This window comes from Mustela nigripes, chromosome 4 (assembly GCF_022355385.1).
Source record: "Mustela nigripes isolate SB6536 chromosome 4, MUSNIG.SB6536, whole genome shotgun sequence".
Lineage (NCBI taxonomy): Eukaryota > Metazoa > Chordata > Mammalia > Carnivora > Mustelidae > Mustela > Mustela nigripes.
The window spans coordinates 46,808,626-46,824,497 of record NC_081560.1 but is presented as its reverse complement, the minus strand read 5'-3'; the positions used below and the strand labels follow the sequence as shown (position 1 = coordinate 46,824,497).

The following is a 15,872-nucleotide window of genomic DNA, read 5'->3' as shown; positions in this document are numbered from 1 at the left end:
TCTTAAATTCTTCTCAAATGTTTTCGTTTATCCTAAATTAGCTCAAATCTTGTAATGTATTGAACATTTACTGAGTACTTTCTAAACAAAACACCTTGTGCTAGAAGCTATTGCCCAAAGAAAGTGAAAAAAAAATGATTAACCATACAATTTACCATGTCTATATGAAATAATATGAAAATATTGATGCTATTTCCAGTTCAAATATATCATATTGAAGGATTCAGGCAATCTGTTCCTTCTAATGTTTAGAAACATAAAATCTAAGTAAATACAAAGCAATATTGGCAGAATTAAGTAAGCTAAAGGTCAAAAGCATATGATTTATTAAAATTATCTTACTAAACCTTAAATATTACAGTTGGAAACCTTATGTCCAAAGTACAGTGTTTTTCTATAAAAACAGCTATTTAACACAGTGATCCTTAGAATAATAAAAACTGTCAACAATGTAAACAATTTAAGATAAGTAAGTTGTTGTACACCAAAAAGATGGAATTATACACAGCAATTAAAATGTTAAGAATATTTTGGAAAATATACTAAAATATTAGGTAAAGAAGAACAGGCTATTATATTGGATATATGGTAGTTTCTCTAATACTTTTTAAAAATTTCTAAAGTTTCTACAATAATGACTCTTATAATTAGAAAAAAAATGTTTTCGGTTTTGCTTTTGTTAAGATAAATGAAGCAACTGATAGACATGGCAAAAAAATGCTTGTTCCTTATTCCTTGTTACTACCTGGTTATGACCTCTTGCGTTTCCTAGGAATAAGGGTTCTGTTTGTTCTTTTAGAATACATTCTTCTTTCTCTAACATTCTATGAGGATGTGTCTTGATTTCCTAGAGCCATAGAACATCAAGACTCAAAGTACACTTTCTCTTTGGCAAATGAGAAAGCTCTGCATAAATGTGAGATGCTGTTATAATAATAATTTCTATAATTATATTGTGTTTAATTCTGCCTGGAATCGAGTCCGTGACAAATGTGCACATAGTTGGTATTGGCAAATATCTGTTGAACTGATGTGTCTAAATAATGAATCATATTTTAGACAGATATGAGATATTAGAGATTCATGTGGCTTAATTCTTTCATATTGGAGACTAAAATTGGAGCCAGAGAAGTACGTAAGTGACTTAAGATTACACCGCTGGTGAGTAGCAGGGCCAAGACTCAAAGCCAGGAGCTATTTATGGCTCTACATCAAATCTGATTTCCACACTCCATCCTTGGTTACAATTATATTCAGATATTCTGTTATTATCTCAATAGATAATTAACAGCCTGTAACAGTCTGAAGCCCTTTTCAGAGATCATTAGAATGTGCAATAAAAAGTGACAAATGAATAAAGAGAAATATTAATAAGTCAATCTTCCTAGAGAAATTTGGTTTTTAGAAACAGAAATCCAGGTTCTGCCAGCTCATGCATCAAAACTTTAGTGTGACAGTGACTTCTCTGGGTCCCAGTCAATGTGTTAAAACCAGTGGTTACCTTTCCAGGAGCTTTGAGAGCTCGATGTTCAACAAAGCCATTGTTAAAAATTAAATTTACCATTTAATAAGCCCTCTTTAAAAACCTAAGTAATAAATATTCAGAACTCATCACTTCATAACTATTTACTACATTTTACTGTGACTCCAGGGATATGGTTTTTGTATTTGATAGAGAAATTCTATCTACAGTGCATTTCTTTCCAACTCTGTGTTCAGGAACATCTTGCTGGTACCTTGAAATAAGCCCTGGTGGGAGTATTTACACCACAGAAATCAGCAAAGATTCCCACCCCCAGAGAACTGGTTTCTAAAGATTTACCCACACACAGTGGTCTCCTATTCCTAATTTGAAAAAAATGAGCTGGAAACTACTTTCCATCACACTCCCATTCCAATTGAAATAATCAGTAGAAGAGACAAAAAGGAAAACCCTGCCAAGTTGTCCTAGTGTTTGAAAGCAACCATTAACAGGTCAGATATGCAAGCCTTCTGGAAAAGAAACCTGAAAAAGCCACTTTTCGGAAACTGTGTGTTCTACCAATGAAGAAAGAATCAAAAACAAAAACTCCAGAATGAGGACAAGGAACAGCCACTCTCTGTTCTCCCCTTCCCACTTGCCTATTTTATATGATAATTATTCCAACCAACAGATAGGAATTGCTCACATAATAAATGCTGTACCTGCAATAAAATAGCTATTTGGATTCCCCTGTCCATATTTAACTGGCGTTAGTAGCTCCCAATGTGAAAAAATAAAAAAAATTCCCCAAAACAAAACAGGCCAACTAGTAATAGACATTTCCATGAACTCTGCAATAAAAGAAAGGTACGGGAACGTGGTTCCTCTACTCTACAAAGATGTAAGCACATCTCGAGATTATTCAAGCGTATCCCAAGCACCTGAATCCTATAACAGAGCTATTATGCAACCTTCCACTAAATACCAATTCTAGCTGTTTTGCTGAAAGATTTCCATGCAAACCAGTGTTTTATTTGTTCATTTAGATAAACGAACCTTCAACTAAATAAGTCTTTATTCTGAGGAATCCACTACTCATTTTCCTTAGGACATCATTTTAATGTCTCAAATTGATGTTCGAAGCGCTCTTTCCCCAGGAAAGACACAGTGCCAGACACACCAGGTGAGAGGTGACAGGCAACCTTCTGCTGAGGGGGCACTGAGAACATGCCCATCTCCTTCTCCCAGACCACCCCACTGGCATCAGACAGGGGCATCTAATCTTGCTAATGACTCAGTCATTCCCATCTCTGCCATCGTATTTTTGGACTCATAGGAAAGGGAGATACGTGGCAGGTAGACGATGAAAAGAATCAGGAAGAGGAGGAATAATATCATCTGACTTTACCTCAAAGTCTCACTCCAGCGAAAAGGAAAATTTGAATGGGGGTGGGAAGTTAGAAGAAGACATGTCCCAAAGTGTTAGTAACGGCTTTGAAACAGAAAGACATCTTTATGAGGCCTCATCAGTAATAGCTACCAATCACTGAACATTCTCTATATTCAAGGAAATGTGCTAATTGCTTTATATTTTTATTTCTGACCTTTCTGGGGCAGATAGTGTTATCATCCCACTTTAGGGATTTGAAGCTGATCCTCAGAGAATTTATTTTATATATATATATATATATAATTGGCCCAAGTCCACATCACTAATAAGTAGTAAAGCAAAGAGTTAATGCCAATTCTAAGACTATTCTATAGTCCCAATACCAGCATCTCCCAAAATGTGGGACAGAGTCCCTCCTCCTTATTCAGGTAAATTTGGAAATATATTATATCCCTACAGAATTAAATTATTATGTTGCTAAGAAGTTCTTCTGTAAATCAACCTGTTAAAACTTTAGCCCAGTATTTCTTAAACCAACAATTTTTCTTAACGATTTTTATTTTTTTAATTTGAGAGAGAGTGAGCGAGAGAGAAAGTACGAGTCAGGGGAGAGGCACCGAAGAACAGGTTCCCCAGCACCCTGGGATCATGACCAGAGCTGAAGGCAGACACAGAACTGACTGAGCCACCCAGGCGCCCTCCCAAACCAACAGGTTTTGATCAGGAAAGGCTTCTTATTATTGCGTAATATCTAAAAATTTTATGTCATGCATTCTGTGGATTTATTTATTCAACAAAACATGGTAGAGGAACATGTATATCCTAGGCCCTCCTGCTGGTCTAACACTTCATGTAGGTTCTGGAAACATCTCTGGGTAGAGCCCCCCTTGAGGAAACAATGCAAAGGCCCTGAGGTGCAACTAAATTTTATTTGTTGTTGGTTGATGGGAGCACAGTGAATGAGGAAGGAAGTGGCAGGCACATGATGAATTCAGAGGGTGGTCAGGAACAAAATAGGTTGAGTTTTAGCTCTATTCATATTCGTTAGCATTAGGGAATAATACAATCTGCTCAGAATTGTGAAACGGGAAATGGTCACTCCGGCTGCCATCTAACAAGTGGACTATGGGAGGAAAAGGATGGAACCAGGAGGCCAATGTAATATTCTGGGAGAGACGGCAGAGGCTGGAGCCAAGGGGTATCGGGGGAGTGGTGAGACGTGTGAGCTACGTTTTGTAGGCAAGCCTACTTAAAACATTCTGATGTTTTAAATCCTCTCCCACCACCCCGTTTGTGGTCCTTTTTATAGTAGCCCTAGGAACTAAGACATGGATAGTGGGACCAATATCCAACTGGAGGTGGGGAAAACTCTGGGAAGAGTCAGGATGGAGGGGGTAAAATGTGAACCATCAACAATCAAATGGGAAAGAGAAGCTAAATTGATTTCTTATCGAGGTATGTCTGGCATTATTATAAGCCAGGATCTCTCACAGGACCCTTTGTGAAATATTAGCTCAGTAAGATATTAATGGATTTTTTAAAAGATTTTTTATTTATTTATTTGACAGAGAGAGAGAGAGAGAGATCACAAGTAGACAGAGCAGCAGGCAGAGAGAGAGAGGGGGAAGCAGGCTCCCCGCTGAGCAGAGATCCCAGGATCCTGAGATCATGACCTGAGCTAAAGGCAGTGGCTTTAGCCTAGTGAGCCACCCACGTGCCCCGATATTAATGGACTTTAAAGGGAAAAAAGTTTGGAAAAATTTGGGTTAAACAAACTTAAACAGGGTTTCTGTTTCCAGAACATCTCAAAGCCTTTCACTTGTTAATGGGCAGTATGTGTGTGGTTTTTTTTTAAGTGTGTTTTTTATGTGTGTTTTTTTATTTATTTGACAGACACAGATCACAAGTAGGCAGAGAGGCAGGCAGAGAGAGAGGAGGAAGCAGGCTCCCCGAGGAGCAGAGAGCCCAAGGTGGGGCTCAATCCCAGGACCCTGGGATCATGACCTGAGCTGAAGGCAGAGGCTTTAACCCACTGAGCCATCCAGGTGCCCTGGGCAACATGTGTTGTGACTGTGACACTATCCTTAGAGAGATCCTGAATCCAGAGGTTTACATAAGACATACCCAGATGAGGACACTAAGTCCCAGGTTGAACAATTTCTCTAGTCCTGGAATAATTTTCTCAAGCCCCCACTTAACTACTATAAACAGTAAAGCTGTATTTTGAAGCCAGATCTAAATGATTCTGAAGTCCATATCTTTTACAATATATCACTGTGTCAATGACATAACATAAGAAAACCTGCCTCCATCTAACTTTTGACAAAAGCAGAATTCTGGGTAAACTAGGTTCTCTGGGCATTTGCAAAACCTACAGGTGCTAAAATTCCAAGTGATTTAAGGGCATGTTTATCTACAACGCAGTGAAAATCACATGCCCAGAGAATGCTTCATAATGGATTTCTAGTGTATGTCCTTCAGTTTTGAAAATGATTTTTTAGGGGTGGCTATAGCCCTCAGTCCTTTAGGATTCACAGCAAAAGCACTATCTTCCAGTGAGAAATTCTTTATTTTTCTGATATAAATTAGCCCAATTCTTTTTAGACTCGGCATCCTTTTTCCTATCTACTGTAACTAAATTCATCAAATAAAACATTAAGATACACAGTGTGGTAAATACAAGGGTAAGACTGGGCACTATGGATGAGAATATTTTATATGAGGATGATTCTGGGAAATTCTGCAATGTCATCTTAACTATTACTCCCTGAGGTGACAAGAAACTCCTTCCTGATTACAAAACAGAGATATGACTATGTATTACACATTACATATTATTATATAATACTCCCTTAGTTAAGTCTAGTACTTTGCTTATCTCCCTTAGTTAAGTCTAGTACTTTGCTTGTCTCATCTGGTCTTCAGAGTAGTTAGTGGCTCTTCAACAGGGGCCCATGTTGATGGAGCAGAGCTGGGGCAGACTCCAAGTTCACTAGACCATCCACTCAATTCAATAAACAGGCTGACCCTTTAACAACATGAAGGTCAGTAATGTGACCCCCGTACAGCCGAAAAGTCAGACTCCCCCCACATTTAATGACTAATAATCTACTGTTGACTGGAAGCCTTCCAATAACATCAACAAGTAACACATATTTTGTATATCATATGAATTATACAGTGTAATCTTACAATAAAGGAAGCTGGAGAAAAGAAAATATTATTTTTTAAAAAGATTTTATTTATTTATTTGACAGACAGAGATCACAAGTAGGCAGAGAGGGAGGCAGAGAGAGAGGAGGAAGCAGGCTCCCCACCAAGTGGAGCGCCCGATGTGGGGCTCGATCCCAGGACTCTGGGATCATGACCTGAGCCGAAGGCAGAGGCTTTAGCCTGCTGAGCCACCCAGGCACCCCATGAATGAAAATGTTATTAAGAAAATCAAAAGGAATAAAAAAATACATTTACAGTACTATACTGCATTTATCAAAAAAAACAAATCTGCATGTAAGTGGTCCCATGAAGTTCAAATTATGTATCTTCAGCTCCAATTATGTGCTAGACTCCAGTGTAGGCAGAGAGAACCAAACACACAAAGTGTCTGCCTTCATGAAGTTTACCCTATAGTGGGAAAGAGCCCGATGAGAGCTATCAAGAAAATGAAAGCAGGGTAAAGGGTTTCAGAGTGATGGGTCGAGGAGTGATGTTATTTTACAACGGGATGGTTAGGGAGGGTCCCTCTGAGAAAGCGACATGGGAGCAGCTCTGAAGGATATGAGAGACTTCCATTTGAATCTAGGGAGAAGAGAGCTCCTAGTTGGAAAACTGATCTCAAAGGCCTGATCACAGGAGGCAAAGAGGATGGAAACTAGTGTGGCTGGAGTCCAGCAAGTAAGGGGGAATGTGGTACTGAGTCAGGCCAGGTCTCAGATCATTCTGGGTGTTGGAAGTCAACATGTGATTTGGAAGAATCCCTTCTCCCCAGCCCTGATGTTTCCATCTACGGTGAGGCTGGCCTCTGGCCACCCTGTTGCTCACTCCCAGGAGGCTGGGGCGAGAGGTGGAAAGGTTTATCTGGTAGATAAACGTAGGCATGCTAGGCTCTGTAGGGGAGCAATGCTCTCCTCTCTTCACCTGGTCTGGGCCCCACCCTGTACATGACTGGGGAAATCTGCCCAACGCTGGGCTTCAGTCGCAGGAGATTCATTTGCCCAGAACTAAGAGTTTCAGCCCAGCATAGCTTGTCTCAGGAATACAGATAGCATTTCACTCTCCACCCACCTTGCTCCTTGTCTTCTCAATTTCTACAAAAATCAGGGGGAAGGAAAGGAGTTTGCTATTCCGGAGGGCTCCCTATTTTATTCTATTCTCCCAGTAGAATAGAACTTGGAGTTTATTCTGAGTGTAACAGGCTGGAGTTTTTTCCCACTGCACCTCACTGTCTCTATTATCCTGCGAACATTTCATCATACATGTAATTAGGAAAGGCATCCCTAACAGAATCAGCTTCACACACATATTCAGAATTTGAAGTTCCATATGGTCTTACTTGCCCACACCAGCCCTGGAAAGCTATAAGAGTTGATCTCAAGAAATTATCTTTAAAAATCTAACTGTCTCAGGGGCACCTGGATGGCTCAATCAGTTAAGCATCTACTTCCAGCTCAGGTCATGATCCCAGGGTCCTGGGATGGAGGCCCGTGTCGGGCTCCCGGTCAGCGGGGAGCCTGCTTCTCCCTCCACCACTCCCCACTACTTGTGTTCTTTCTCTCTCAAATAAATAAAGGAAACATTAAAAAAAAAAATCAGACCATCCCAAATACCTTCGCACAGGTAATCAGAGGGTAACAAAGTCACGGACTACTTGGCAAGAACAAATAAATGTGGAACTGAAACCCCTCGTTAAGTATTTTAAAATCAAGTATGCATAGTATCCAAGAGGAGCCCACAGACTTATTGATCTGGTTCTTCTGCCATGGGATGGAAACATCACCTACAATTACCTCTGTAGTTTCTGAAAGCAAAACAAAACAAAGCTAACAAAACAATTTTCATTCCCTTCCTTGCTGCATTCTCACTTCTGTCCATACTGTCTTGCCCCAATCATTAATGATCTTCAAATTCCCAAATTCAAAGGTCTTTGTCTTAATTGCCTTCTCTGATATGTTGACATTACCACTTTGGTAAATTTACCAATGCTTTGCCTTCTGTAATCTGTGCTTTCGTGGGTCTTCTAGAATATTTTCATTCATGGCTACCTTTTCTCCTGCCTTCCCCTTAAAGGGTTTCCCAGGAGTCTAACCTTGGTCCATAGCTTATCTTTCTCCACACATCTCTCCAAGGTGGTCCCATCACTCTAAGATGATCTTCCATGAGACACCACTCAAATAGCCACTCTTCTGTGAAGCTGCAGGCTCATCTACCCAGCTGCCTGCTGAACACCTTCACCCCATGACCCATGAATATATTAAACTCAACTGGTCCACACGGAACCTAATACTTTTGCTAAAACACAGTGAATTGAACATATTTGTTTATTTCTGTTCCCTCACAAAACCATGCTAATAAATCCCATGGCCAAAGAAAACAGAAAATATGGCAGATCAAAATTTTGTTGTTACTGTTAGATGGTAGTCTGCAGAGAATGAAAGCAGATTATCAATGAGAAACAAGCTCATTCATGTCACAAAATCACAGACAGGCCAATGGTAAGTCCAGGACACTGCGGGAGGCAAGGGACAGCATGGCACCAAAATCAGAGGGACAGATGAGAGTCTGTAACACAGGGTAGAGCCTCAGACCCCTCCTGACCCTAGCAGAGGAACAGACTCCTTCTGCTGCAGAAAATTTATTCTTTAAAAAATTAAGCCATTGAAACTCTAGACTTGAGAATATGAAATATAGGAAAAGTTGGGGAAGAAAGTGTACATAGTGATTGCCTCTGGTCCCTCCAACACTCAGCTCTAAGAAAGCTGAGAGCCCTCTCTGCCTCTGTCTCTCACCCATGCAGGAAAATGAAGGAGTTTTCTCTGGAATACCCAAATCCACTGAAAAAAGAATGCCATACAGACTTACTTGTCCTTGTGAATATTACTTGTGAAGTACCTTGGAACCCACCAATCAACACTAGGGAACCAGTGAACTGCTGGCAAATCCCTTCAAGACAATGGAGCTTCCAACCAGCAACTTGGTTTCTCACACTGAATATAAAACTAGAGTCAAAGAAGTGCTGGACATTGGAAGAAAGCCTTTAATTTGGAAGAAAAAGCAAAAGAAATTACTTGAAAAAAAATCAGAAGAAACAAAAATATAAGGTGTGGAATAATTCTTCCAAAAACTATATATATATACATATGTATATACATATATATACATATATACCAGATATATCTTTAGGGAGGTAAGAGAAGATATTACATTAATTTAATCACAGAATACTTCATTTTTTTTTAATTTTTAAAGATTTTATTTGTTTATTTGACAGAGAGAGTGATCACAAGTGGGCAGAGAGGCAGACAGAGAGAGGGGGGAAGCAGGCTCCCTGCCGAGCAGAGAGCCCGAGATGCAGGGCTTGATCCCAGGAACCTGAGCTCATGACCTGGGCCGAAGGCAGAGGCTTAACCCCTGAACCACCCAGGTGCCCCCAGAATACTTCTTTCTTAAAAGAGAATGAAGGACAAGACCTTGTTCCTGAAAACTAAAAATAAGGTGGGAGCAATCTCAAGATTTTGATAAAAGAGTGGGACAACAAAGACACATAAATCCCCTAGAAAATATAACTAAAAGAAAAAAGGGCTTAAAAAAAGAAAAAAGATAAGATAATTAAGAGATTGGTTCTGGAAGAACAACATCCAACTAATGGGGATTCTAGAAAGAGAAGAGAGGTACAATGCAAGGGAGGAAATTATCAAAGCGATAATACAAAAAAATTTAGCAGAGGTACAGACATAACTCCCAGATTTAAAGGAACCACCAAGTTCCCGGATCAAGGAATGACATGACGCAGAAGAGTTTCCAGAAATAAAGAGACTGTCATTAACTTTCCAGAGAGAAAAAAGAGAAAGAGAGATAACACAAAAGAGTATCAAGAACCAAGATGAGGGGCGCCTGGGTGGCTCAGTGGGTTAAAGCCTCTGCTTTCGGCTCAGGTCATGATCCTAGGGTCCTGGGATCGAGCCCCGCATCGGGCTCCCTGCTCCACAGAGGAGCCTGCTTCCCTTCCTCTCTCTCTGCCTGCCCTCTGCTACTTGTGATCTTTGTCTGTCAAAAAATTAAAAAAAAAAAAAATTTAAAAAAAAAAAAAAGAACCAAGATGACATTTAACTTTTCAATAGCAGCTAAGAGATACTGGGAAAACACGCCTTCAAAATACTAAGAGGAAAATAATTTTCAAATTAGAATTATATGCTCAGCTGAACTTTCAAACAAGTGTGAGGATAAATTAAGGGAACCTTGTAAGGTTTCTAACAAACTAATTTTTAAACTACACGACTCAGGAAGCTACTAGTAGATATTTTCCACCAAAACAATGAAGAAAACCAAGAAAGGGAAAGATAGAAATTTCATGACGAGGGGAACTAATGCAGAAGAGAAATCCAAGATGACAGCTGTGCCTGGAGAACCACCAGTGTGGGTCAGAGCAGTGAGACAGAGCAAAGATCCTCAAGAAAATAAAAAATACGCCTACCACACAGGTTTTTGTAAAAAATCCTATCTGTAAGGATACTACGGTTCTGTCCACAGCTTTGGAAGAAGTCCTGATAATGTCACAGAAAACTAGGCAATCCAAAAAGAGGAAGTTATTCTCTTGATGGAGAATATAAAACTGTACAGGAAGGCAATGCAGAGTATACTGCTCGGCTCAGCAGTGAGTCATACTTGCATAATAAAGTAAGCATCAGACACTGATTTAGCAACAACCAGATACTCCATAGCCATTTGAACAGGAATGGGGGGCAGGCAAGTTGGGACATCAGGTAAGAGTGCTAAATTCCCACGTTGATTAATAGGAAGTCCATAGAAAATATCTCAAATTGAGAAAAACACACAACTCTTAAACCAGAAAGTCAAGAAACAGACTATGCAGATTACTTAGAAATTTGGAGTTAGATAACAGAAGAAACCGATAAGAGCCAGAGGAAACCTTACAGATAAGGGAAGGGTGGGGAGTGATGGTGAAGAGGACTAAAATATTTTATGGTGAGAAGTGTAATAGGATTTGGATTTTTCACCTACATATGTGAATTATGTTGACAAAAATCAAAAGTAATCAAGAAGAACCCAAACACCCAATTTAGTATCTTCTTCCGTAAACATGTTCCTACTTCTCTATTTTCTGTCTTTGTTAGAAATATTCTCAAATATTCTCAATTCTCAAATTGCCTATATTTTAACCATATCTCTCAGGTAAACTGAGAGTCTGAACAAAGGGTGGGAATTTGGGGCACCTGGGTGGCTCAGTGGGTTAAAGCCTCTGCCTTTGGTTCGGGTCATGATCTCAGGATTGAGCCCCACATCGGGTTCTCTGCTTGGCGGGGAGCCTGCTTCCTCCTCTCTCTCTGCCTGCCTCTCTGCCTACTTGTGGTCTCTGTCTGTCAAATAAATAAACAAATAAAAATCTTTAAAAAAAAAATAAAAGGGGGTGGGAATTTTAAAAAAGAAAACCACAGGCTGAAAATGACATCACTTAGGCCAACTCCCCAAACTAGGGCTTAATGCATAGAAAAACTGCAGATTCAACCTCTTCCAGAAATATAGTCTTCATTAGTCAGTCAGGAATTTTCTGATGGGTACCAATGAGTCTGCCACAGGGGTCCTCTCCACCCTCCCCCTGGGAAGATGAGGTCATCTGCATGAAAGACCCTTTGCTTTTCCCCCTAAGAGAAAAATGAACAATCATTTTCTTTTACTAATAACTTTCTCGCTCCACCCTCCTATAAAAACCTTCCTTTTTTATTTTTTAATGGAGCCTCAGAGATTCCCCTCTACTTGCTAGATGGAACGCTGATCCAATTCAGAAATCATTTGATAATCAGTTAGATCTTTAAAAATTAAAAAAAAAATTAAAATGGGAAAGAAAAGGAAAGGAAAGGAGAAATAGTCTCAAAACACTGAAGCTAGAAACCCTGGATTCTTTCTTGATTTATCTCTCTCCTTGCAGCCGTCCCGCAGCCAATCAATCACCAACTGAATCTCTTAGTTGTCTTTCAAATTTGCCCTCTCCTCCTTAGCACTACTCCCAAGTCCTATTCCAGGTCCTTATCACAACTGGCTTGGGCCACTGCAAATCTCTAAGCCATTCATGACCCTGACCTTAACTCCTAGTTATATGAATTTCCCCACACTCTTCATTTGCTGTTGCCTTTCCTATTTTCTCGGGCCAGGGTTTTAGACCTTTACAAACTCTGTTGCATGGCAACAGATAACCAAGACACAGGCAAGATATCAGCATAAAGTAGGAAGTGGATAAAAGGTAAGATGGAGCAGGAGAAGTCAATAGATGGCAGACTGCAGAGAGCCTGGAAGCCGTTCAGAACCTTTATCCTCTAGTGAAGAAACTACTGAGGGCTCTGTATCTTGTAAAGAATATTATGGCCATAGTGTGAGGATGGATTTAAATGAGAAGAGAGAAGGCACAGACACCAGTTAATGGAGTTTATACTAACACAGAACTAAGACGAGGAAGCCTAAATCAGGTAAAGGCAATAGTAAAAGTGTGGACGGGGCAGACTTCAAAAATAATTTGAAGGTAACATTAGCAGGACCTTGTGAATGATGGAGATATTATATGCTGAAATAGAACAGAACCTAGGATGATTCCCAGATCTGACTTACGTGGCTGCGGCAGATAGTAGTATCATTAACTAAGAACTCCCACTGATGTAGGAAAAGATGTTAGTGTTTGAAGCTGACAGCCGAGGAAGAATTCTTGAGACATCTTTGGTGCAAAAGGTGATTTTATTAAAGCACAGGTACAGGACATGTGGGCAGAAAGAGCTGCCCCGGGGTCATGAGGTGTGACCCATTGTATACTTTCAAGTTAGGAGAGAGTTAGGGATAATAAAAATCTCTAATGAATTTTGGAAGCAAGGTTTCCAGGACCTTGGAGGGAATAGCTATTGTTCAGGAAAGGTCATTTATTATTGTCTAATAAAGCCTGAGTCATGAGACCCTTCACATGTGTATATGCTTGGGGGATGATTGCCAACATGTACCTTGGGACGGGGGTTGGGGGGGGGGCGATGGGATGGTAGAGATAAAGTAAGTTCCCAAAGGATTTTTTTGTATGTTAAAGTAGACTTTCAAGACCCTGGGGGACTCAGATTGCCTTTTGCCCTTAGCAAAGTATTAAATCTGAGGCAGCTGAGTCCCTAGAGGAATGTCACTTTGCCTGTTTCAAGGACGTGTCAATAGACTATAGATGACAAGCAAATTTAATAATTTTTCTTCTGCCTTTGTTTCCCACATCACCACTACTCAATTTCACCATGCCTTCAACTAGCATGAGTGCATTAATGGGTGTGCATGTGTGTATGTATGGGCACGTGCATGCACTCGAGCATATGAAGGGAGGAGTAAAGAAATCTGAGCAAATGAAAATCAGTCCTTCTGGTAATCACCTAGTAATGTTCCCAACAGAACAGTGACAACATTTCTACGTGCCCAAGGCCACACTGCAGCTGCCAAATGACTGACAATCCTTTGTTCTGGGCAGTTCCTGCTTTCTTAGCGATGTATCCCCAGTCCTACTTTGTTGCTCCCACCTCCTGAACCAAGACTGCTGTAATAGTTGCTGAACTGCCTTGAACACCACATCCCCCCACCCCCACTTCCCTGATCCCTCCTTTGCCTCACGCAGCATAAGGCCAAACCTTTTAGAGGTCTTGTCCTATGTCCCCAGTCCCTTGGGTATATGTCCTCCTTTGCTGCAGGTAAGCAAATAAAATTAATTTTGCATCATAAAACTGCAAAACCCCAACACCAAGGGGAAAACATTATATTAAGCTCCTGGTGTTGGCTCACAGCCTGTATGTTTCTTGGATACTTTTTTCTCTCTCTTTTTAAAAATTCTTTCTCATGATTCTTGGTTCTTTGTTTTTTGTTTTTTTTTTTAACCTACTTATCATTTCAACCAGATATTTAACACAACACATTCCATAGTAACTTTCTCATACATATACTTTTTTTCCCTTTTCTTTATATATATAGATATAAGCTTCAATGTAGTCCTTTTTCCCCTACTCAATACTACCTTTGTATATATACCAGTTTTAATTTCCCTTTATCTCTGGAGAGTTGAGTTCTCAAACAAAGATAACAAGATACACCCAGGAAGGACTGAAATACCCTTCCTCACCCACATGGAGAGACTATAACAACCTTCCCGCCACCTCGCCACCCCACTTTTTAATTTTATTTATTTTTTTTCTTTTTTTGTTGGTGTTTTGTTTTTGTACTTTATAAATTTTACTCTTGGGGCTCATTTTGGCTGGGGTCTTTTTTTTTTTTTTCTGTTTTTGCTGGTGACTTCTGATTGCTCTGAAACTTCCCAGGGTACACCTTGCCTGAATAGTAGTTACTATTTTTAGCTGTATGTTCCCTCAACCACAACTTAACAGAATGACAAGGAGGAGGAATTCCCAACAAAGAAAAGACCCAAAGACAATGGCCTCTCCAGCAGTTCTGATGGATATGGATATAAGCAAGATGTCAGAAATAGACTTCAGAGTAGCAGTTATGAAGACAATAGTCAGGCTGGGGAAAACTATTAATGGCAACATAGATTTGTTAAGGGCAGAAGTGAAAGCAGATTTGGCAGAGCCTAAAAATGCTATCAATGAGACACAATCTAATCTAGATACTCTAACAGTTAGGGGAGATGATTCAGAAGAATGATTGTCGGTCTTGAAGAAAAACTGATAGAAAAGAAGAAGCAGGGGGAGGCCTGGAACAAACAGCTTAAAATCCATGAAAACAGAATTAGAGGGAGAAATGATGCCATGAAACATTCCGACGTCAGAATTACTAGGATCCCTGAGGAGGTGGGGAGACAGAGAGAGAGGACTAGAAGATATGTTTGACCAAATCATAGCCAAGAACTTCCCCAATCTGGGGAATGAAACAAGCAATTGTGTCCTAAAGGCAGAGAGGACACCCCCCAAGATCAATGAGGGCACATCAATGCCCAGACATGTAATAGTAAAACTCGCAAATCTTAGAACCAAGGAAACCATTTTAAGGGCAGTTTGGGGGAAGAGATTCCTTATGTACAGAGAAAGGACCATCAGAATAACGTCAGACTTGTCCACAGAGATGTGGCAAGACATAAAGGGATGGCAAGACATATTCAGGGCACTAAATAAGAAGAATATGCAGCCAAGAATGCTTTATCAAGCAAGGCTGTCATTCAGAAGAGATGTAGAGGTGAGAAGCTTCCAGGACCAGCAGAGACCTATTCTTTTAGAATATGTGACCAGTAGGCCGGCGCTGCAAGAAATATTAAGGGGGGGTTTCTATAAAAGAAGAAAGACCCCAAGAGTGATACAGAACAGAGATGTACAGAGATAATCCATAGAAACAAAGACTTCACAGGCAACATGATGACAATAAAATCTTATCTATCAATAATCACTCTCAACGTGAACAGCCTAAATGCTCCCATAAAATGACACAGGGTTGCAGACTGGATAAAAAGACAGGACTCACCAAATGCTGTCTACAAGAGACTCATTTTGGACCTAAAGATACATCCAGACTGGAAATGAAGGGATGGAGAACAATCTTTCCTGCCAACGGACCTCAAAAGAAAGCTGGGGCAGGATTCTCATATCAGATAAATTAGATATTAAGCTAAAGACTGTACTCAGGTACAGAAGGACACTATATCATTCTTAAAGGGTCTATCCAACAAGAAGATCTAACAGTTGTAAATATCTATGCTCCCAACATGGGAGTAGTCAACTACAAAAACCAACCATTGATCAAAATAAAGAGACTATTGATAATAATACATTAATTTGT

General features: G+C 40.0%; 1 protein-coding gene across 2 annotated transcripts in view; it reads right to left on the bottom strand.

The window, feature by feature from the left end:
- The window catches only part of CPVL (carboxypeptidase vitellogenic like), a 129,434-nt gene that overhangs the window by 106,911 nt on the left and 6,651 nt on the right, over positions 1–15,872 (bottom strand). The gene's annotated exons all lie outside the window — the stretch shown is intronic.